The sequence below is a fragment of the Dreissena polymorpha genome, chromosome 9, assembly GCF_020536995.1.
Source record: "Dreissena polymorpha isolate Duluth1 chromosome 9, UMN_Dpol_1.0, whole genome shotgun sequence".
Classification (NCBI taxonomy): domain Eukaryota; kingdom Metazoa; phylum Mollusca; class Bivalvia; order Myida; family Dreissenidae; genus Dreissena; species Dreissena polymorpha.
The window spans coordinates 26,711,842-26,737,470 of record NC_068363.1 but is presented as its reverse complement, the minus strand read 5'-3'; the positions used below and the strand labels follow the sequence as shown (position 1 = coordinate 26,737,470).

The 25,629-nt window shown below is 34.6% G+C and overlaps 1 protein-coding gene and 1 long non-coding RNA gene across 7 annotated transcripts in view; both read right to left on the bottom strand.

The window, feature by feature from the left end:
- Positions 1–25,629, bottom strand: part of LOC127844324 (melatonin receptor type 1B-B-like) — a 118,404-nt gene that overhangs the window by 1,399 nt on the left and 91,376 nt on the right. The window lies entirely within an intron of this gene.
- Positions 10,520–18,219, bottom strand: LOC127844327 (uncharacterized). The gene is made up of 2 exons (XR_008032673.1): positions 17,940–18,219; positions 10,520–13,093 (listed from the first exon to the last, which is right to left on the bottom strand). It is a non-coding gene; the product is annotated as an uncharacterized LOC127844327 (long non-coding RNA).

The window sequence follows — 25,629 nt, the reverse complement described above, 5'->3', positions numbered from 1 at the left end:
GTGACTTTGACTTTTCAGATACTGTGCAAGTAGAATATTTCTTGTATGATGTTGTAATGTTAGAAGTCTGTAAACTATGTAAAGGCTACTGGTTTGCTTGTGTGTAAAATCATTGAATATTCTTTGCATTTTATAACGTGCTTTATGACAACATTTTCTCCCTTATTTATCCACGTTTGTGGACAAAAATATGCCAAAGTGTTTATCAGCAAACTGAGAATATTAATATAATATAAAATTTACTAAAGTAAATTATGTGTTAATGTTATTTGCAATTACATGTATTTGCACTTTTATGTATGGAGATTACAGCAAAGTAGAAATCACACTCAGATTAGCCTATCAATTATTGAAAAGCTATTCTTATCGTGAAATCTATTTTGCTGTAAGTCCCGGAGATGGTGCAGCAAGGCAATCACCCGTTTGTAAAATTGTGAGAGGTAAGGAGAAATTGAATCGGAAAACTTCTGTAACGATTGAATCTTGAATCCGATTAATATGTCATATTAAAGATCTCGTTCTCAAGAACGCAGCGATGTAAAAACTCATTTTAAAAAATGGAGATAGAGCACAATAGCAATAAAGCGACCACTTATATTTGCTCTATCAAAAGGTATAGTTTATAGTGACTATATTGTTTTAAGTTGTCTTGAACCGAGAAGAAACAGTGTTTAAAGCCACACACTTTATTTGGCATAGTAAAATTAAGTATAAATAAGAAACGTGTTTTATATACGCCAATTAGAATATACCTGGTGGGTACAAGGTAGAAATCCGTCTTTTTTGCGCTTTAAAACTTTAAAATAATAGCGTTTGTCGAAACGGACGTATACGTACAAATATCCTACTTTCGATTTTAAAATTAGAAAAAAAAAGCTAACTAGGCTATAGATTTAATGAAAAATTTGCAAACTTTCAAATTGCATCTATATGTATTGGCTTACATGTGTTTTAATTCAAGGTGTGTGGCTTTAAGGATTAATACATTTTTACAACACCAACTGCTTCACAAGGTCGCGGTAACACAAAATGGATACAGATCTGTGTTAGTAAACAAGGTGAGAAAATAGTTTTTTGCTCTCTTAAATGCTAATAATCTGTCGAAAATGTACAGAGCAAGAGTGTTCGGGATTAATCGAATGTCAAGTTGTTGTTGTTATTGATTTATAAAAATGGTCTAGAAAACACAATTGCTGAAAATGGAACCATGAGTGCATATTCGGAAAAAATTATCTTGATTTTAAACTTACAAAAATTGTCTGGTTGGTTTAGTAAATACCATTTAGACATTAAGGGTTTATACATCATAGCACAAGACGTAAACATCAAAGCAAAAAGAAACAAAATGTTTGGCATTTTATAATTATATTCATTTGAAAAGTATTCCAAGCATATGTAAATTTGCGACGTATTACTTAAACATGTTTTCGCCAGTCAGCAACTTTAAACGCCATGAATATTCTACAGATTTTTCGCGATTGGAATGTTATGAGTTGATTCTGATAAGATCGGTAATCATCGTCTGAACTCGGACCGCCAAATACGGAATATATCGGGTGGTCGCGTGGTACCGATGACGAAATCTACTAAAAATTAATCGTGAATACCGCGGGAATACCGTGTTGCAGGCTATTTAACGTTCAACTTTGGTTACTTATTTAACGTGAAGTATATATTCGACGTAAGCAAAGTATTAAGCAAAGTATTCAACGTTATAAACATTTTACCGTGTGTTACATATTGCACATTATAGAAGTTTTTTTACGTAGGTCACGTACTCAACGTAGGTGCTATAATGCTAATGACGCATATTACGTAAGAAAGTGTTAATTTTTTGAAGATTTAAACTTTAGTGACGTTTTTAACGTTTATTACTAATTCAAAGTTAATGAAATAATTGTTCAACTTAAGTGGTGCATATAAGGTTTCTGTTTTACATAATGCAAGGAATGTATTCAACGTGTGTGCGCATTACAGCAAGTGATGTATATATAGTTTGACTTGACGCATTCGTCAAATTGATTTATTTTACGTCGGTTACGTACTAAATGTTTCTAACGTATACAGTAAATGACGTTTTCAGCGTCTTTGACGTGTTTTGATTCACTTATGTATTAAAAGGTACAAAGAGTTTTGATGTTAGTTTCGTATTATACTTTAGAAACGTGTTAGCCAAAAGTGATTTATTTAACTTTACAAAGTATTTTACGTGAGAGACGATTTCGACGTCGGCAAAGTATTTAACGTCAATGGCGTATACCTGTTGACGGCGACGGCAGCAATGGAGAGCATTGAGACGAGACAGCTGACGGTGCAGATGCTCCCCAGCAGGTGGCACAGCACGACCTTGTTCAGGAAGAACCGCGGACCTCGTGCCACACCTGCAAGCTAACACTTGATCGAGTGACAATATTAAGCCAGAAAAGCTTAATCGCCTTACCATGTATTGGGCTTATCATAACAGTAACCATATTTACAAATAGATTAGAAATATTTTTGTACAAAAAATAAGTACATATGTACTTGAGAATTCGAACATTTACAGTTTACACACAACATAAAATAAATGTGAAAACATGATTGCTCAATCTAATTTTGAAATTAAGACTTGATTGATTGATTGATTGATTGATTGATTGATTGATTGATTGATTGATTGATTGATTGATTGATTGATTGATTGATTGATTGATTGATTGATTGATTGATTGATTGATGGATCGATCGATCGATCGACCGACCGACCGCCCACACTCACACCGAGCGACATACAGACTGATGTTGTTTTCTTGAGTCTACACTAGTAGATTCGCGCGCGTCGGTCTACATAAGATTTTTAGGTACATGATTGAGCCTTGATCTTTTAGATTGAGAAATAGACACTGACCTTTGAGCAATTGACACTGACCTTTGAGCAATGGACACTGACCTTTGAGCAATGGACACTGATCTTTGAGCAATGAACACATGCCTGTCGCGATGGTGAACATTTCAACTAGTTAGTGTTAACCTGCCTGATTTATTACGCAATGTTGCCAATCATGTCCATATTTTACCTTTGACCTAAATACATGACCTTAGAGGTACACGAATCTTATGCTCAATGCGCAATCGCCACAATTTTAATGCATATTTGTAAAGTGTCGTCCCAGATTAGCCTGTGCAGTCTGCACAGGCTAATCAGGGACGAAACTTTCCGCATAAATTAGATTTTTGCTAAGAAGAGACTTCATTTAAACGAAAAATGTCATAACAGCGGACAGTGTCGTCCCTGATTAGCCTTTGCGGATTGCACAGGCTTATCATGGACGACACTTTACGCACATGCATTATGCCCAGTTTTCTCAGAACACGACTCATTTGATCAGCTTGAGGTACAAGACACTTTATCAAACACCGAAATAAGATATCATTAACTCACGGACGAATATAGCAAACGGAAACAAAATCAAACATATTTGGATTTAAAAATGGAAACTTATGTTTATGTATGGTATGTAGAAAGAAGCTAAATTAATTAATACGCTTGTTTTTATTTTTGTGTAGATAATTCAAGTTGAGAGAGCGACAATCTGTCAAACGCAAAGTGTTGATCGTCATTGATAACTTAATGATTGCTTATATCAACAGGTTCGTATATTGCGGAACAGAAAAAAAATGAGTATTAACTAATAATTTTAACAGGTGGCGATATCTACAAACGTTTTAAATGAAAATTCGCTCTGTTATTTGTCACACGTAAATGCCTGTTAATGATCAACGTATTTTATTGATTAGTTTGGTGATTATTTATCTTCGTACACAACTTTACCCCCGCATTTTTCATAACATTTCCCTTCTGTCACTGCGTTAAGATACCTGCATTTCGTATCCGTTTGCCGGCACTTACCAACCATGTTCATCGGACTGACGATCGTGGTGATGCAGATGTCGGCCACTGCGAGATTGATGACGAACATGTTCCCCTTGTTCCGGAGTAAAGGGCGGTAACTCAGTATGGCTCCGATTACCTGAAAAAGACATCAGACATGTTTTATCAATACAATCAACAAATATGACAAAATAAGGTAACACACGCAGGGGAAAAATTTTCACACAAGCTGTTGATGCTCGGTTCTCATTTAACACTCATCAATGTTTTAAGAATGCAAATGCCTCGAGGGTAACGCCTGTAGATATTATCAAATTGCATTTTAACACCCTATATATGATATGAATAGTAAAGTGCTGGTTCCCAGACGGGAACATAAAATAATTCGCTGACAACTGCCATGGTCTTGCTGACTTACTCATTGCACCAAAAGTAATGTTTTCTTATAACGTTTGAGTATAAGAGCTGAAAAATCACCGACATGGCTGACGGGGCTCAGCTGATATACACGTTGAATTGAACTATGATAAGGATAAAACAACCAATGAATAGTAAGATATGTTAAAATGTTTTTAATGGAATTAAAATGCTTAAGATACGAAATAATTAATTATTTATACAATATAAATGGTCATTTACAAAAACTAATATTGTATAAGTACGTTACAGCAACGTTCTCTTTCCGATTCATTACGAGTATCTGATCAAACTATTCATTAACCCATTTATCCCTTGTGGACTCTTCCATCCTTCTAAATTGGATCAATTTAATTCCGATCTTAGGGATGTCTAGTAAATTTATTTCAATATTAAGAATATTTCTTGCTGTTTGCAAAGGCCTTTTTTCTAGATCCAAGGAATAAATGGGTTAAATTTAAGACATGGCTTTTTCTAAAAACTAAAAACCGCAATCGTTTGCACTTTCTAGTAAATTGCTTAAATGTATGATAATCCATGTGATTATCAAAGCTGACAGTGTGTTTAACTGGTTGGATTTGGTACATACAGATTGATGATATATTTTGCAATCTCATAGTTCCCTAAATCATTGACAATCATTAATATTATTTGGAAAGAAAAAGTATAGATTCTTTACATTACTTTAATATGGATTTCAGATTTTTGAAAAAAAAAATCAATGACGAATGGAACAGGTGACCAACAAGATCATCGAAGTTTAATTCCCCACGAATAATAATCTTTAACATAACTTTTACGGGCCGAAAAATGTGAAAATCCATTACATGTATGTATAAAAAAGATCACTGATTTTGTGCTTGAGAATGTTAAGGCATTTGAGGAAAAAGCCCCGTTGGTAACACGCTAGACCACACACCCGAGTATCGCTGGTTCGATACACAGCAGGGCTTCATAAATTGTTTGAGAATTGTTCAGGAAAACCATCAAACGGCCATCCTTCCCCAAAATCTGATTTAGGAAGGTCAGCTGAAAGTTACTGGCATAATTATATGCAACTTTGTACTGGTAAACAATTTTATCACATGAAACGTGTAAGTTCGTATATTGACCCCCGCTATAAGACTGAAATACTTATGACAACGGCAAACTTTCCCATCATAAAAACATTAACGTACACATTATATAGACATATTCAGTTCAGCATTGATACGTCAAATTTCAATACCCGATCCCACTTCTGTTAATTGTACCAGACGCTGTGATAGCCGTGCAGCAAATAATGTTCATGCAAATGTCAGCATTTTCATCAGCGGATGGCGTTTTGTCCACAAACACATGAATGACACAGAAAACAGTCTCACGATCTCCCTTGTTAAAAAACAACTGCTAATGGACAAACCCACCCATGCCATTATAAGATAGTTTACATAAGCCGAATCATTTTTTTCCGCACTATTACTTGCTTACATTCATGGAATGGCTTGACCACGCCACTAAGTACCAACCGATTTTCCATTTTGCATTTCCACTATTCTCAATATTGGGTTTCCATTCTATATGCGTACTGTGTTTGTACACTGAGTCAAACTAATATCATATCATTTGCCAAACACAAAAGCCCAATGGCCGGGTAACAACATCGCCTTATGCAATGAACATTTTTGAGACTCCAAATGGGCCATGTTCTGTAAACAGGGGGTTTAATGCATGTGCATTAAATGTCATCACATATTAGCCTGTAAAGTCCGCATAGGCTAATAAGAACAAACGCATTCCGCTTTTATGATACTTTTCGTTTCAAGAAAGTCTCTTTATAGCTAAAATCCTGTGTACGCGGAAAGTGTCGTCCCTGACTAGCCTCTGCGGACTGCACAGGCTAATCTGGGACGATACTTTACGCACATTCATTAAACCCATTGTTCACAATGCGCGGCTAAAATAATTTGTATATCAGATGAAAACAATGCAAAAAAAACATAAAATCATACCACCTGTGTTTTACATTAATGCAAATGAAGATTTATTACATATTCTGAACAAAATATTATGTAATCATTTCCAGAAAACTTCATTTACAGAAAGAATAATCTTGTTAGAAACCAGACAAATGGTGAATAGCGAGGGATGGTTTTTAGACTGAACCTGGAACCAATTTCCATCATCACTTGCACAATAAATCATAAACATAAAATGGCTAAGGATGCAAATGTTAATACGTACATTGTATTATTTCATTGATGTAGATTATGGTAGATTTGGGTAGATTTGGGAAGATTTGGGAAGATTTGGGAAGATTTGGGTAGTATTGGGTAATTCGCGTCACCGGTTTTCCGTATATTTGTGACCGATAGTTGTTAGTTTTTTTTGTTGTTGCATACTCAGGTTGTGTTCCTTAATCTATCAAAAACGTTACATAAACGTTTTCATTTCTAATGCACGGTTTAAATTACTTATTGATATATTTAGCCAACTATATATAAACATGAAAATTTTCTACTAAAAACAATTGCAAAGCTTGCCTCAAAGCCAATTATTATCAGGATGCAACAGTTTCTTGGCTGACTCAAGTTGTACTTTATTGCTTTCTTTACAAAACATTATTGTCAATGCTTCTGCTACTGAGCATTAACTCAAAAGCCAAAGACAAGCCATGTTCATTATAAAAAATATACACATGCAACATATCGTCTAGACGCTTAAGTGTTTTGCCATCCTCCGCGCAGAGAGTTGAATGGAATAGCATGTGAGAACAAGGAACGTCTACTCTTTGTGGAGATTGGTGTTTTGCAAGTCTCCGTCGTAATGTTTGAAACTAAAGAGCGATGGACCATATACGTTTTTAAGAACAAATACATATAATTATTTTAACTGACTTGATATGATCGGGCACTAGGAGAATTCCAATCTCCATGCAGAGTTGTCGATCCATGCTCTCACATACAAATACATAGTGACTGTAATGAAACCGTCGTGCACGGGATTGGGAGAATTCTGGTTGTATATTTTCCCAGGTACGAATCGTTGCGAGTATTAAAGATACCACTTTAGTATGCTTTGAATAATATAATTTATGAAGCATGATAACTGTGTCTGGGTCGATGTTGTTTCTGCAGGCTGTTTACAACGCGACAATATTCAATAATACATTATTTGATATATGAATAGATGAATGGGTGAATAAATGAATTAACTAACAAATGATTGAATGAATACACGAATGAATGCATGAATAAATTGATAGATGAATAATTGAAACATGAATAAAAGTATATATGAAAACATGGCTCAATTGGAAAAATGACGTATACATGAATGAACGAATGAACGCATGAATGAATGAATAATGAATATATGAATGAATGAAATAATATTCTAATTCATGTTATAATTGACAAATGAATGAATTAAATTAATGAATGCATTGATACATACATGAATGATGTAATAACTGAATGAATGTTTGAATGAATGAATGAACGAATACAAGAATGATTGAACGGAAAGATAAAAGAACTTATGAATTGATTGATGTAATGATAATTGAATACATGAATAAATGAATAAAGGCATGCATGCATGCATAAATTAATACACGTACAAACTAACGAACGAATAAGTTAATACATCAATGGTTGAGTTAGTGAATGGATGAATGAATGATCAAATGAATGAATTTATTAATGAAAACAATAGATGAATGAATGGAATGAGAAATCAAGCTTTTAAGGCAAACATGATTAAATTGAAGACTCTCAGTTCGATCAACAGTTTTTGCTGTTATTTAAATACTACATGTATGTAATTGAGCATCGTTCGATGATGATTATGATGATGGTGGTGGTGGTGAAGGTGGTGGTGGTGATGATGATAATGATGATTAGGAGGAGGAGAAGGACGAGGGAAGGAGGAGGACGACGACGACGATGGTGATGATGAATTTGAAGAAGAAGAAGATGATGATGATGATGACGATGATGATGATGATGAGGATGATGAGGATAATAATGTTGATGATGATGATGGTGGTAATGATGACGATGACGATGATTAGGAGGAAGGATGATGATGATGATGATGAAGATGATGATGATGATGATGATGATGATGATGATGATGATGATGATGATGGTGATGATGATGATGATGATGATGACAATGATGACGATGATGACGATAATGACGATGGTGACGATGATGATGATGATGATGATGATGATGATGATGATGATGATGATGTTGATGACGATGATGACGATGATAACGATGATGATGATGATGATGATGATGATGATGATGGTGATGGTGATGGTGATGGTGATGGTGATGGTGATGATGATGATGATGATGATGATGGTGATGATGGTGATGATGATGATGATGATGATGATGATAATGATGATGATAATGATGATGATAATGATGATGGTGATGATGATGATAATGATGATGATAATGATGATGATGATGATGATGATGATGATGATGATGATGATGATGATGATGATGATGATGATGATGATGATGATGATGATGATGATGATGATGATGATGATGATGATGATGATGATGATGATGATGATGATGATGATGATGATGATCATGATGATGATTATGATGATGATGATGATGATCATCATGATGATCATCATCATGATGATCATCATCATGATCATGATGATTTTGATCATGATGAGGATGAAGACGACGACGACGACGAAAAGGAGGAGGAGTTGGAGGACGAGGAGGATATATATTTATATATATACGATTTTATTATATTTGCCGTAGCTTTCGACCTCTCGGTCTTCTTCAGCGGCATTTATTTGTGAAGCTACGGCAAATTTAATAAAAGCGTTTTATTTTTTATAACGGCTAAATATATATATATATATATATGATGTAGAAGTAGTACTTGTATTGTTCAATACAAGTAGAAAAATACAAGTAGAAAATTAATCAAAGCGCCAAAGGCGCTGAAGGCCTGGGGCTAAATTTAGGGTGCTTGGAAAGAAGTGTAGTGACTAAACTGAAGTAAATGCAAACGGATCCACGCTATTTTGCTGCCAGATACAGTGTACATGTATACTGATGTTATGAAGTTGAAGATTTAATATGTTACTCGTGCTTAATATGTCTATCTGGTTTTAAACACTTCGACCTTTAAGCTAAGGTCATTCAATGGTCAAGGTCATCATAAAGTAGGTCAGTGGGAAGGTCTTGTCCAAAAGGGAGTTATGGACAAAAATAAAGTAAATCCAATCATGAACCACAAAGTTATGGTGAATGTTAAGTTATTGGGTGCTTTGACTTTTGAGTTCAAGGGCCAAGGTCATCAAGAAATATGTCCGTGGGAAGGTGTTGATCAAAGAAGAGTTGTGTACAAATATCAAGTGAAAACAATTATTCTGTAGTATGGAAGTTATGGCAAAAGTATAATTTTTCGGACAGACAGTTCAGAAACCATATGCCTGCCTTCGGGGCTTTAAAACAATGTATGTAATAAAAAGTTTAAATTAAATATTAGATTTATGGTTGTATTTTACAGACAAACATGTTCAAGAGATGAAGAGGAAGATTCATAAGTAAGGCTAGGTTTCTTTAAGTGTTGAACGGATGTCAAGCTTCTCATTTGAAAGCTTCGATAGTGTTTGAGAAATTGTAAGTCGGTAAACTAATAACTAGTAAAATATGAAGGATAAAGGTATGTGCTTTTAACAGAAGTTGCCTGTCATCATATTATATAAGTATGTAGACTGTCAAGTTGAAAGTTGGACAATGTTTGAGAAAATTAAGTTTTTTGTTGAGAATTTGACAATATTTCTATGTACTAAGTCAAAACAAGGGCAGATAATTCCATAAATATAGGTCACATGGTAACCAGCCTTGTCAGTATGGACTTAACAGGCGAAATTTAGCAAGTATTGTAAGTTTGAAGAGGATATCTTTGATAGTCTTTGCGGAAATTGACATTTACAGACAACTAAACAAACGCGAACATCGACTACCTGGCTATGACAATAGCTCTTGTTTTGTTCTAAAAGTCGAGCTAAAAAGGGAGATATTAATTAAGTTATGTGTGACTGGTAGACTATTTTCAGTCAATATAATGACAATGATGGCATTTTGAAAGGAAAGTGCTAATGATAATGAAATGTTTGAAAATGGTTTTGAGATCAATCTGAAGGCAGGGCAAAGTTACTAATACCATCACAATAAATGAACAAGTACTTCGTGCTGAGATCAATTTAATGAACACAATGTATCAACATTAAAGGTAATTGTTATTATCATCAAAGCTTAATATAACTTGACATAATGAACTATTAACTAATAATCTAGCTCTACACAATGATTTTAAAATGTTTGGAACAAGAATGGTATCATGCAATTCCGTCCTTTTGTGTGAGTATAAACATATGTACTGTAAATGTACAAGGGCTAAATAACAAAGACAAATGCACTAAAAGTTTCAAATGGTTACACAAAAAAAGTAATATATGTCTTTTTTATACAGGAAAGTCACCTAAAACATACCTTAGCAAAAACATTGACAAACAAAGTGGTTGGGACGGAGATATTTATCTTAGCGGACAACATACAAATAAACAAGGCATCGCTTGTCTGAGTAAAAGTCATACAGGAATAACAGTGGATTACTTGAACGAAATAATTATTGGCAGACACGCAAGTATAGATATAAAAATACACGAAAAACAATTAACATTAATGAACGTTTACGGTCCGAACATAGATGAATCCAAATGTTATAATAAATAACCAAGATAAGAACATTATAGTCGGAGAGGATTTTAATAATGTTCTTAACCCATTATTAGAGATAAAAGTAATGGAAATCTTTATACTCACTCCAAAAAAAGGAACATTTTGAATAACATTATTGAAAACTACAATTTGATAGACATAAGGCATACAGTTTATCATAATGAAAGAAAATTCACCTGGCACTCAAACACAAAAACAGCAATATTTTGGAGATAAGATTTTTTTAAATATGCGAGTCTATTTGCAACCTTATCAACACATGCAACTTAAAAACCAGGATTTATGACTGATCACTCGATAGTTGAACTTTAACTGCATGAAATACAACCTGAAAGAGGCCAAAGGTACTTTAAAAGTTAATAATAGCTTCTGAAAAGATACACAATATCAAACACAAATATAACAGGTAATAACCAATACAGTTTAAGATAACAAAGATGCAAATCCAAACACCTTATGGGAAATAATTAAAGGCAAGATACTTAACACAACAATAAGATGCACGTCATTTAAAACAACAGGGCCGTTAGGCCCTAAGGCGCTCACCTGAGAGCAAAAGGAACTAGACTATTCTGGACAAATGCAAACTGATTCATGAAGATTAGACCAAAAAAGTGACTTTCAACATGTTAATTCTTATATTTTACCTAGAGTCCTAGTTTTTAAGCTCATATGACCCAGTTTCAATCTTCGCTAAGATTTCATTGGGACAAAATAATGTTTTGACCAAGTTTCATGTAGATTGGCCAATAAATAAGGCTAATATAGCGTCAACAAGTTTTCACTAAAGCCATATAAGGACAACTGCCCCCCCCCCCCCATCATTAGAACAAATGTTCTGACTAAGTTTCATGAAGATTGAACAATGAATTTGACTTCTACAGAGTGAACAAGTTTTACTATAGCCATAATAGGAAAACTGCCCCGCCCCCTGGCGGCCATGTTTTTCTTCCAAACGGAACCATTTTTGAACTTGTCAAAGATTTTATTGGGACACATGTTCCGACCAAGTTTCATGATGATTAAACAAAAAATGTAACTTCTAGAGTCTTAACAAGGTTTTACAATAGCCATATTAGGAAAACTGCCACGCCCCCTGACACCCAGGTTTTTCAACAACAAGAAGCATTTTCGAACTCGTCCAAGATATTAATGGGACACATGTTCTGACCAAGTTTCATGAAGATTGGACAATAAATGTGACCTCTAAAGTGTTAACAAGGTAAATGTTGACGCTGCACGACAGACAAGGCACAAAAGGCGATCTAAAAAGCTCACCATGAGCACGTTGTGCTCAGGTAAGCTAAAAAAAAAAGAAACACACAAACTTGAAAATGAAGCCATAAAAGTCATTGAAGCACTTGAAAAACAGATGCATAAAAGAAACACAAATTATGCCACCTCCATTGAAGAAGGAAATTCTTACAAAACAAGGGCTGTTTGTAAAACATGCATGCCCCCCTATATGGGCTATAAGTTGTAGTAGCAGCCATTGTGTGAATACGTTTTTTGTCACTGTGAACGGTGGTGGTGGTGTAGTGGTGGTGGTGGTGTAGTGGTGGTGTAGTAGAAGTAGTAGTAGTAGTAGTAGTAGTAGTAGTAGTAGTAGAATTAGTAGTAGTAGTAGTAGTAGTAGTATAAGTAGTAGTAGTAGTAGTAGTAGTAGTAGTAGTAGTAGTAGTAGTAGTAGTAGTAGTAGTAGTAGTAGTAGTAGTAGTAGAAGTAGTAGTAGCAGCAGTAGCAGTAGCAGCAGCATTACAATACCAATACTTAAGAATGATCAAATGGGAAAAGGTAACCTAGCACTGGCAGTAAATATGGGGCTCATTTACAGGTCAGATTTGGAATCTCTGCTGTAAAATGAGATTTTAAATGAATTAAAGGGAGGCAAATGCTGTAATAAAAAGAACATGCATAAACGGTAGTTGTTTCCCTTGTTTGAACCATGCTAAATCCTTAAAATGCCTATTTCCAGTAACTGTGACCTTCACCTGTGACCTTGACCTTTGACCTAGTGACCTCAAAATCAATAGGGGTCATCTGTGAGTCATGATCAATGTACCTATGAAGTTTCATGAACCTAGCCCCAAGCATTTTGAGTTATCATCCGGAAACCACCTGGTGGATGGACCGACCGACCGACCGACATGAGCAAAGCAATATACCCCCTCTTCTTCGAAGGGGGGCATAAAAAAAATATAATAGAAGGAATTTATCACACACACCTCAATGGCATAATACTTCGAGCCAGGCACATCATGTTGAACACAATGAAAACAATACAAAATACTGTGCAAACATTTTCAAACGTAGAAGCAAACACAAAACTATACAGAGACTAGTAGTTAATGGCAAAGACATATCAAATAAAAGTCAAATAATAGAAGAAGCCTATTTTTTGAAACACTATAAACGAAAGAATGTCGAAAATAACAACCTCTGTAAAATAATAACACATCATGCTTTAAAGGAAGAGGAATAACAAGTATGTGAAGGATTACAAACTGAATATGAATATTGTGCAAATAATAGTACAAGCCTATTTTTTGAAACCCTATAAACGAAAGAATGTTGAAAATAACACCCTCTGTAAAAAAACACATCATGCTTTAAATGAAGAGGAAAAAGAAGTATGTGACGGATTACTAACTGAATATGAATGTGGACTAGCTCTTAAAGAAATGCAAAATAACAAAAGTTCGGGATCTGATAGCATCACTAACAAGTGTTATAAAATATTTTGGAACGATATTCAAACACATTTAACTAATTCACTAAATTATTCATTCATTTAACAATGGTGGTCTTACCACGCGGAAAGCAAAGTGTTAACAAGGGACAAAATTGTCACAAAACCATGTTTTCATTGTGAAAAAAAATTCTGATAAAGGGAGAAAACTCAAAACTGAACTTTTGAAATGAACAAACAAAATTAACCCCCTTTGTAAGTTTGTTTTTAAAAAAAATCTATTTTTAGTCGTGGCGACCTTGACATTGGAGATATTGACGTGATTCTTTCGTGCGACACACCGTCCCATAATGGTGAACAAATGTGCCAAATGATTTTAAAATCTCACAATGAATGACATAGTTATGGCCAGGACAAGCTCATTTATGGCCATTTTTGACCTTTGAACTCAAAGTGTGACCTTGACCTCGGAGATATCGACGTAATTATTTCGTGCGACACACCGTCCAATGATGGTGAACAAATGTGCCAAATGATTTTAAAAACTGACAATGAACGACATAGTTATGGCCCGGACAAGCATGTTCCGCCCGCCCGCCAGCCAGCCAGCCAGCCCGCCCGCATTCGCCAATCTAATAACCAGTTTTTTTCTTTGGAAAACCTGGTTAATGATAATGAAATGTTCAAAAAATGGTATCGAGATCAATTTAAATGAAGGCAGGGCATAGTTACCAATACCATTGTAATAAATGAACAAGTACGTAGATCAATTTAATGAACAGAATGTATCAACGACATGGAAGGTTATTGTTTTTAACGTCAAAGCGTAATATAATTTTGCATAATTTAGTATCAATAAATAATCTAGCTCTACAAAATGATTTTAAAATGTTAGAAACAAGAAAAGTGGCATGTATTTCTCCTCCTTTTGTATGAATATTAACATATGTACTCTAAATGTAAAAGGGCTAAATAACAAAGACAACACACACTTAAATTTTCAAATGGTTAGACAAAAAAAGTCTTTTACAGGAAAATCACATCACACGTACCTGCGCACAAACATTGAAAAGTGCATGGGACGGAGATATTTATCTTAGCGGACAACATACAAATAAACAAGGCATCACTTTACTGATCAAAAGTAATACAGGAATAACAGTGGATAACTTGAAAGAAATAATAATTGTCAGACAAGCAAGTATAGATATAACAAGCAAATTTGTTGAATTGATATCCCCCGCCAATATGCTGCTGGACACAAGTGTTATATTTGACACTCAAAAAGCATTTTTTCAAGATAAAAAGGGCCATAACTCCATTATTAACAGATAATGTACAATGCCATTTGGCGTGAATTATTATCTTATCAATATATATACTCATTCAAAGTTTCATTGAAATCCGCCAAAGCACTCCCAAGATATAGCTGCTGACACGCAAACAAATGCATTTTTTCAAGATACAAAGGGCCATAACTCCATTATTAACAGATGGTGTACAATGCCATTTGGTGTGCATCATCCTCTTATCCATATATATACTCATACCAAGTTTCAATGAAAACCGCCAAAGCACTTCCAAGATATGGCTCCGGACACAAAAGAACCTGTAGTAAAAAGCATTTTTTCAAGATACAAAGGGCAATAACTCTGTTTTTAACAGATATATGGTATACAATGCCATTTGGCGTGCATCATCCTCTTATGCATATATATACTCATACCAAGTTTCAATGAAATCCGCTGAAGCACTTCCAAGATATGGCTCCGGACACAAAAGTGCCTATAGTAAAAAGCATTTTTTCAAGATACAAAGGGCCATAACTCTGTTTTTAACAGATGGTGTACGATTCCATTTGGCGTGCATCATCCTGTTATGCATATGTATATACACACAGTCGTCGAAATTCGCACTAGTCCGACAGCAAAAAACTAGTTGCTTGTACAATTCATTTAACAAAACAAGTTCGAAATTCATTTTCAATATTTGTAAACGAAGTTTTGAGCCGCTTAAATCAACAGCTGCTTATGTTTTAACACACTGCGCGCACGTGCTGGGCAATCAGCCGATAATTGGATTACTGCGCATAAAGCGCATGGTTTTGTGGTTCCCGGATTATTATTATGTAAAATAAATCTTTTGCGTTTCGTTCGGGACACAGAGAGTAATGGCCGAACAGTTGTCATTGAAGTACGTCGTTGAGGAAAGCAAATCTGAGGTAAGTGTGATTGACGCATTTGTCAACTGGCTTTTTGTAGAATAACCTAGCACTAAATTGCTTATATATTTTCTGGTGGTTCAGGTTTCCTCTCTCTTTCACATGGATATATGGGATACATTTCTGCTAATTTTTTACCTAAACTTAATGTATATATTTATAATTGTGTTTAAATTGAAATCCGTGTGTGAAATTAATTTCTTCTAATTTCAGGATCCGAAAGAGGCTGGCTCAGATGAAGAGGAAGCTGACTTGGATGAGGATGAAATTAATAAGAGTGTTGTATTGTGTTCTAAAGATTGAATAAATAAATGCTTCTTTGGATGTTTTATGTTATGTTTATCTGCATTTTTAACAAAAATGTTTGGGCTAGTAAAATCTGACTCAGGCTACTTCGAATTCGCATATTACTAGCCCCACTTGCTTGTAGATTTACATCTAAATTTCAATGACTGTACACATACCAAGTTTCAATGAAATCCGCCAAAGCACTTCAAGATATGGCTCCGGACACAAAAGTGCCTATAGTAAAAAGCATTTTTTCAAGATACAAAGGGCCATAACTCTATTTTTAACAGATGGTGTACAATGCCATTTGGTGTGCATCATCCTCTTATGCATATATATATACTCATACAAAGTTTCAATGAAATCCGCCAAAGCACTTCCAAGATATGGCTCCGGACACAAAAGTGCCGGACAGACAGCTGGACGGACGGACAATGCCAAAACAATATCCCTCCGCCTCTGGCGGGGGATAATTATACACAAAACACAATAAACATTAATAAACGTTTACGGCCTGAATATAGATGAATCCAAATTTTATGAAACATTACATTCCGATAAAATAAATAACAAAGATAAAAACATTTTAGTTGGAGGTGATTTCAATTTTGTGTTTAACGCATAATTAGAGATAAAATAATGGAAATCTTATACTCACTCCAAAAATAGGAACATTTTGAATAACATAGTTGAAAACTACAATTTGATGGCATAATACTTCGTGCACGGGCACAGCATGTTGAACACAATGAAAACAATACAAAATACTTTGCAAACAATGAAAAACTTACAAACGAAAACAAAACTATACAGAAACTTGTAGTTGATGGCAAAGACATTGTTTTATAATAATTAGCTAAAAATGGGGGTCACCAGTGAAAACGAAAAGTTCCGGCTTTACAATCAAGGCTACCCCCCTTTTCCAGAAACCCCATACTGAATTTGAGATTTTTATATGTGAGCATTAAGATGAGCTAAATGTTCAAAAATTATTATAAAAAGATAAAACAAGGGCTGTTTGTAAAACATGCATGCCCCCCATATGGGCTGTCCGTTGTAGTGGCAGCTATTGTGTGAATACGATTTTTGTCACTGTGACCTTGACCTTTGACCTAGTGATCTGAAAATCAATAGGGGTCATCTGCGGGTCACGATCAATGTACCTATGAAGTGTCATGATCCTAGGCAAAAGCGTTCTTGAGTAATCATCCGAAAATCATTTTACTATTTCGGGTCACCATGACCTTGACCTTGTGACCTCAAAAGGGGTTATCTGCAAGTCATGATCAATCTACATATGAAGTTTCATGATCCTAGGCGTATGCGTTCTTGAGTTATCATCCGAAAACCATTTTACTATTTCGGGTCACCGTGACCTTGACCTAGTGACCTCAAAATCAATAGGGGTCATCTGCGAGTCATGATCAATCTACCCATGAAGTTTCATGATCCTAGGCGTATGCGTTCTTGAGTTATCATCCGGAAACCATTTTACTATTTCGGGTCACCGTGACCTTGACCTAGTGACCTCAAAATCAATAGGGGTCATCTGCAAGTCATGATCAATCTACCCATGAAGTTTCATGATCCTAGGTGTATGCGTTCTTGAGTTATCATTCAAAAACCATTTAACTATTTCTGGGCACCGTGACCTTTGACCTAGTGACCTCAAAATCAATAGGGGTCATCTGCGAGTCATGATCAATGTACCTATGAAGTTTCATGATCCTAGACCCAAGCGTTCTTGAGTTATCGTCTGACAACCACCTGGTGGACGGACCGACCGACAGACTGACCGACAGACCGACATGAGCAAAGCAATATACCCCCTCTTCTTCGAAGGGGGGCATAAAAAAGAGGAAAAGCCTATAATAAACCCATAAACATATAAACATACATACATCTCATATATCATGTGTGAGACGAAACCTACTCACTGCAGTAAGATTTGCTAACCTTGTTTGAAATTGCATGTGAAATGCGTTCTTCTATGAATAAGACTTGAAAATGTTACAGGGAAATAAGAACATTAATAATTAAGTAACAAGGCACATATAATCATTCAATCAAACACGTTTAAAGGAAAATAGATTTATCAATGTATCAATGACTAGTGATACTAGTGATATTAAACATTAAACTTATTATGACAAACAAAACAAATACACGATTGTCATGGTAGTTCTTTGAAGAACTTAAACAGGTTGGAATAAGTGTCTCCATAAGACGCTTGGCATTGGTGACCCTAGGCTGACCTTCAAAGTTAATGTTATTTATTATAAAAATGTTCTTGAGACAATCGCGTTCAAAGATCATTTTAAGATGCATATGGTCGAGTCCAGAGCCAGCTATAATATTTATGTTGTGGCAGCATTAAACACATGACTGTAAACAAGAACACTCAGTGACTGCAAGTTCCTAGCTTTTTTACGGGTTGAATTTGAGTCCATAATCTGTCTGGTTTCATTTTCCTCCTGCACAGGTAATCAGCATACAATGTATCACTGAAATGTTGAAGTTGATATTTGACTAGTACATGTAGTTATATTCAGACAGGTTCATAAGATCATCAATTACCGTAATTACTCTATGTTTTTGGACACTTAAAAATAATTATTTGTATTCGTATCCGAAAACTTAGATACGAAAATTATTCTCAAAATACAGGTATCCGAAAACTGAGAGTCAAAAATTGAAGTGTCCGAAAATAGCGTCCATTGTATCAACGACTACCGGTGATAGCACACGCTTGTAAAATATCATTTAGAATAAATTACAGTTATGTTTGCATTATCTTTTAAATAATTTTAAATGCTTAAATTATTTGACAGAAAGTTACTACTAGGTTGTACTTTGGCCAACGAGTTCACAGAAGAGCATGTGATGTACCGATACTCGCTATTATGAACCTGTAATTAACGCAATAAAAAAGCAAACTATGAATTCTTTGTTTGTTCGTTTCCGAAAGTTGTTGTCTTACACCTTCCATTAATCGTAAAACTTGCAATAGGGTGCATCACACTTTGAAGCTTTTATTATTTGTTACAGCTATTTTACTGAGAATCGGTAATACCATTGCGCTAGATAATTTAACTTGTTAATTGGCACTACCCCTGATAATTGTCATAACGCTTATGCTATCGGGCGAAACCAATGTTTAATACCGGTTTACAGGGTTATTTACCCAATAATGCAAATGTAATGGTCCGTTGCCCTCAGGCATGCACCTGCCACGTTTTATGATGCTAATCCGGTTGTAAAACCCCATAATCGAAGTGTCATTATATATCAAAAACAGGACCAACATTTTGTAAAACAGCGCTGTAATATATACTGTCCGAAAACTTAGAGATATTAATTATTGACAAAAACTCGAGTGTCCGAAAATTAAGAGTCACGAAAAATAATTATTTTTGCTAAAAAAAGGGGTGTCCGAAAACTTAGAGCAGAGCTCCAGATAAGGGTCGTATTTTCGTAATTACGAATTATTTTCAAGTCCGTTACGTATTTATTTTAAAATCTTGTCATACCATTAAGAATTTCAAAATCCAGTTACGAATATTATTTTTACATCGGATCGTATCGATTTTTATTGAGTTCTTTTTGCGTATTAAAGATCTTTGCGGTGCTTATATAGAATGGATATCAGGTTTGTATAACAAAGCGCATTTTTTCCAATAAAAGCGGCGTATACAGTCTATCTGGCAAAAAAAATGGCGGCGCCCAGAGAACGTCCTAAAAAAATGCAAAGCGTCCAAAAACACGCTTTTAACATATTGTACGCAAAGTAAGCCGAAGTTAAATGTTAAGAAAGACATTATAGAAAAGATCTTATACGATGTTGTTTGTTCAGTTGCCGACACAGTCAGAAAAGCTAAACAAAAACGCAACACGACGGGTCCAAACTTAAACACAAAAAAAACATTGAACGAGTGGAAGGGACAAGTCCCGTGGCTAATCGTTGAAAAGATTTAAGGGGAGATCTGTTCTAATTGTGAAATATGTAAAAATTCATCTAAGGCATACAATCTAAGCACAGTTTGGGCATATGAAGGTATTTGAAAAATAACATTGTATAATACTGAAAAGACACTGTTGAACTCGCATAAATAAAGTTGCTAGTATGTTTATTTTGATTTTTTTTTGCATGAAAATAACCATTATTATTTATTTTTAGGTCTTTTAGAAAAAATAAGAATTATTTTCCAAAACTTAGTAGTAACGTTAAGAATAAAATTTCAGAGTTAAGAATTCTTTTTGAAAATCTGGTAGTAATTTAAAAATTTCACAAAACCTTATCTGGAGCTCTGCTTACAGTGTCCGAAAACATAAAGTAATTACGGTAGTTTCAGTCAACAAAATTATGCACAATTGCAAATTGTGTATGAATAATTTTAACTATTTGTATTTATTAAAATAGAAATATTTGGTCTTTTCTTATTAATTTGGCTTCAATAAGCCTTCTCAAAGTTGTTTCTATAAATTGACAACATTTTCTTCAAGTTCTTTAACAAAATAATTATATACAGATGTCAAATACACAAGCACTTGTATAGGAGTAAGAACTGATATTAGTGTTTCATGAGAAGTGTGAAATGATCCATTATGATATGCGTCATCGTTCATCATTCACGACATAGCATGTTATTACTCAGTATTTTATATGATAAACCCCTTTTAACTGAATTAATAAGTAAGTGTAAACACCACATATCCAGTAGGGATAATACATGTATTTGGTATTAACAATTGGATGAAGAATGTATATATATAGATGATCACACAAAAAGTATATCATTTTCAGAATAGTAATTTTTGTATTTTGGACATAATATACTTTTTTTGTTGTTTGTTTGAGGAAAACATCAATACTCGGTCATAAAATTCAAATATGCTGTCCTTGATTTCCATGCATTTACAACACAACTTTTTCGGCTAGATTGAACTTTACCGGTACGCAGTTGTTTACCACTATCAACAAAGCGGGGGTTTGGGGGCGGTAGCCCCCGATACTAAGGAAATATATAGGATAAATAGGATTATAAGGTGTTGCGTTAGTTGTTATATGTTAGGTGTTAAGGGTTAGGGTACGCTGTTTGATGTTAAGTGTTGCGTACCGGTAAAGTTCAATCATCCCACTTTTTCCTTACATGGCACGTTTTCTTTTTCAAAATGAAAGCAAATATGAGCCCGATTATGTGGTAAAAATCACTGACAGTGTGCACTTTTCGTACAAAATTTACTTTACTCCAATTATGAATAATGAAACTGTTATACTTGAAAAAAAATCTATGTACCTTCCTGTTCCGAGCTTTGTGTTGATAGCAAAACAAGGCTTTCTTGAAAAGTTGAAGACTCTTCTTTACGTGATGGGTTTTGCAGTACGATAACCCGTTCACATGGCTACAGTCATCACACAAGCATAAATCCACTTTATCCCCCTTTACTTCTCACCAACAATATAAAATGTTGTAAGTGACACGGGTTCTAAACGTTATTCTTCACAGTGGTCAAAATTTTCAACCGTTTCACATCGTATTTCCAGGAATCGTTTTTTTTTCATAAATATCAACACTGCCATGCATTAGTTGACGTTTATCATTAACTCCAGTCACATTAATATGAACAATAATAACACTTTTTTAAATCGTTCTCTTTCAATATAGCAAATTGCTTTTTCTTTAAACGACCAATCTGGTACAATGTCGGCCATATTTGTTGTCTTTGTATTTAGCGGATCCTACATTTAGTATTTCCAGAATATTCGTAGTTTTCTGCACATTCCCGGATAACGTTCGGATTGACAGATATGTACGAAGGAAGGAGCACGAAGTTCATTAGAGATCTAATACCTTTAAAAAATGTATCAGAACAAATTCTTCTTACTGTCTCCGTAGACACTCGTATATTTTCGGCCTAGACCGTCAAGTGAGGAACTTATTCTCGCATGAATATGCACACAATAATAAAAACTATGCCGTACCCAATGCTTAGGAATTTTACTTCAATAATATTTTTTACGCGTTTTATGACACTGTCATGTTATATAGTGATTTTCTGTATTCACAATGCGGGTTATTGAGAACTTCTTTGCAGGGACCTATTTGTTTGTATAGGTCCCTCTTCTTTGATAGCGCACGAATGACCGCCAAGTGGTAAATCGGACTTTTCCAAATTCATTCATTCGTGGTTGTTTTGGCAGCCAGCCAAGTCAGCTCATCTAAAAAAAACGTGTTGAATTCTATGGCCTAGGGGCTTCGCCCCAGGCCAAAAATGAGCGTGTTCCGTTTTTTTTAATAGAGTGACATCAGCTTACATGTTTATGAAGACAGATGTGGTTTGGTTATACACGCTGTAGCGTCTAATTCAATATCATTAATAATAAACAAGTGTCATTCCCTTGGCTCAACACCGTTGATAGAGCGCGTAATTAATACCCAATTCATTGAGTACCTGGAACAGCGACTGACAATGAAACATCCAGAGGACGGGGTCTTGCGGAGATGATCGCAAGTGGGATTTAATTCTTGACGACATGCTCCAGGATTGGCAAACAATTAAAGGAATATGTCCAAGACGTGGCATTTATTTCGCCCTTTCTGTTAAAATTGTATAAAATTTGTTTCTTTAGATGAAATACAGGCGGACGTAGCATGTGTTTAAAATCTCTGGGAACACCTGGATGCACGCCTCGAACCACGAACGTCTTCGTGGCAGCACATCCCGTTTGTATTTCATTGCACTGTCGAATTCCAAATTGGGCATTAATCAATGTGCGCAAAGTGTCGTCCTACATTAACCTTTGCAGTCCTCTTAGGCTTATATGGAGTGAGACTTAACCTATTTATAGAATTGTTCGTTTAAAAGGATGTCTCTTCTTAACGAAAATCCAGTTTAGCCAGAAGATGTAGTCCCTGATTAGTCTATGTACAGGCTTAATTTTGATGTCACTTTTCGCACATGAATCAAGTCCGATGTTTTTCTATAATGATGCTGAGCTAATTGCAACTCAGTCAACATCACTTGAATTTCTGCCCTAAACAAAAGCGATAACAGTTATACATGTGTGTCGTTCTACCAATATATAATGACAAACCAGTGTATTCACATATTATATGTAAAACTATAACTTATTTGCATAAACTTAACTATATAATATTATTTGCATTGAAGATTGCAAAGACACGCTGTTATGCCAGGAATGGTTATCATTGAAAAACAGTATTTTTAAGGTCTAAGGCATTTCTTGTACATAGATATGCATTTTATATTAAACATGGAGATCTCGGGCATATCCATCTTAACATTACAATATCATTGCATAGTTATGCTTTGGGATGTGAACATCTAATATTTAACATCCAACTTCACCAACCTGTATAAAATAGAGTTTGTTTACTCAGATTGAACTCTTTGTAAACAGTGTTTTTAACTGCACACATTTCGATTTAGTAACTGACCTACATTATCCTATAAATATTTTAAGTGTCCACTGTGTATGTCCCTGATAATGTGAAGCTTTATGCCACTTTGAAGACATGAACATATAATAGCAATATATCATGACATATGTTGGTACTTTAACCTGATCATATAAAATATGTCTAACATCAGTTGTGCATCAAGTGCAAAAGTTGAACACTCCTGCTTAACCAATAACCATGCAACATAATCACTTAAACAGATCTCTCAGACGATCAATGAGTGATGATGCAGACTTCCGGTATCTACTTCCGGTAATCCTATGAGAAGGCATATCATAATGTATTCCACGAAACAAATGCTGTATCTTGCTGTTGATTTAATTAAAAATTTAAGGTCAAAACCTGATTGAAAACGTTTCCAGGTCAATAACAGTCAAGGTACGTTTAATGTGTTCTGTGTTGTTTTCAATCATTTTATAGATTGAATATCTCCGATCCTTCGACAACTATAAATTCAGTCTTTCAAACAAACAATTATGACAATATTTCCTGTATATAAATATTATCATTTAAGCCCAATACATGGCATTTATGGGGACCGATTTCATAGAACCATCAAAATAAAAATAAATAGAGGATATTTGTTGAATTCGATGGAATATCGATTTTATTTCACGAGTGATCATATAAAATAATATTTTCACGAGTGGTGCAGCCACGAGTGATTATATGCATTTTTTATGATCACGAGTGAATTAAAATCGTAATTCCATCGAATCCAACAAAAGTTCTTTTTCTTTTAAGCTTTTTTACCGTTAATTTACATTGTTAAGGAGTTTAACAGGATAATTTCGCTGGACTTATGACGTCATTTCGTCGAGAAAATGACGTCATTTCACTGTAAAACAGTGAAAAATATCGATATTTTTCGTTGTTATTTTTCACTGTTTAAAACTGTGAAATACCAGTTTTATTTCACTGATATTTCTCTATAAACCACCGGAAAGCATAAAATAAAAAGGATCAAATAACGCCAGATTCATAGAATATTTATCATACTTTCGTAATCCGATATTTCTCCAATACTACTGTGTTATATTGTCATTCAAACCAAACACTAATGACGTCGTGTGACCGAGTCCTAAAAATCATGCGCCATTGAAAAGCCGATAAAATAACGTCAGAGTGATAAATTATTTATCATTCTTTAAAAGCGCGAGATTTTCTCAATACTATATTGTTATCTAGACAGCACAATAACAAGAAGTAATTACAACTTAACACATGTATATGTCTGCTGTTTTAGGGTAAGGTTCTTTGAACAGAAGGCATTTTTAAAATTTCGCTTTTGTTGATATTTATTGTGTGTCAGTTTTCTGTTGGACAGTGTGTCCGTCAGTTCGCATTTACTGTTTTGATAAAGGTACATTTATCAAAGCGCTGAAGGCACTTTAATTGTTCTCTGTTGTATAATCTTAGACGCAACTCATATTTCAAAATTATGTTATAGCTTTTTAAATCGCAATTTCGAAATGAAAAAAAAAATACAAATTACAAAGAGTGTGTCTTAACGCACAGGTCGAGATCTCTGTGCACTGTTTATCCTCATATTTATGTTAAAGAGATAACTAAGACAAAATAACAACAAAATGACTCTATTTTTACGTTCTTAAAGCATTACAAATATGTTTAAAACGGTATAATGAGAACCAGTTAATATAAATACAATTTACAATCAATATCATATTAAATGAACATTGATAGAATATCGAATACCTATGATACCAAGAATATAAATTTCATGATGGAAATTCCACTTCTTTAACACCATATATAATTCAAAATATACAATAAGATAATTGATGAAACTAAATAAAATATAAATCTGCAAGCAGTAGTTTTAACACACGCATTAGGTTGTAATAAAAAAAAA